Below are 1,033 nucleotides of genomic sequence, written 5' to 3'. Positions count from 1 at the left end.
AACTTTGTATAAAAGATAATCAATTATGGATACAGTAAACACTGATGACAGCATAACACTTTGAATATAATCAGAGTTTACTTATTGAGTCGAAAATGAATTGTATTGTGGTAAATATGACCACAATTACATTCTAGCAAAATCTTTGAGGAATTTGCTTTATTGATAAATCATATAAAAAAGGTTTCTTATTCTCAGAATGAGATTATTTTCTGAAAATTTCTCATGAAAGTAGGATACAGTGATTTTCCAATAATGGATTCAATAATTTGCCAGAAAGAATACAAACACAGATTGTATAACCACAAAATGATTCCCTATAATAATACCCTGACTATAAGTTATCAATGATTATATAATTACTCGTAGCTTTATCTTTAGAAAATTACATAGCTTGGAGCTGACTTCTTATCAATTTCCCGCACAACATTCTTATATTCTTGATTCAAATAGGCTTACGTCCCAATGGTAAAGTCCTTATTTGTGTTCCTTTCATTCATTCTTTATTCATTTATATATCAAACTTCCTCAGTATTTTTAAAATGAATAGCCTACTGCACCGGTGCTCTTCTTGACCGTCAATTTTAGTTTCTAGCTTCTCACTACTGTACACCTCCAGAAAATAAATCTCTCTCGAGCGGCAGCATGAAACACCTTCAATTGGCCATTCCAACATGGAACCGTTCGTAATTCATGTGACGCTAAGATAAGATATTCATTAGCTGGTATCAGAATTAAGGTATTTTGAGCACCGTATTTCATGCAGCTTTGTTATACATTCCTATAAAGCATATTGTAATAAACATGTTGATAGTAAAACTTGTATGTGGAGGACTACAGAACATAAACATCTGCAGTAAAACTAAGTAATCTAACTTTAAGACGGGGCAATTTTGGTACAATGTTCTTTACTAACAAATCCTCCAAACACTCAAAGACAAGGGTTCACTAATTACAGCTATTCTTTTCCAAAATTATCCATTACCTTGATCAGCATTTAAATCCAACAAAATAATTTCGTTATCTATACTGT

Source organism: Palaemon carinicauda, chromosome 16 (genome assembly GCF_036898095.1).
Source record: "Palaemon carinicauda isolate YSFRI2023 chromosome 16, ASM3689809v2, whole genome shotgun sequence".
Lineage (NCBI taxonomy): Eukaryota > Metazoa > Arthropoda > Malacostraca > Decapoda > Palaemonidae > Palaemon > Palaemon carinicauda.
The sequence above is the reverse complement of the archived record's forward strand: the minus strand, read 5'-3'. Positions refer to the sequence as shown.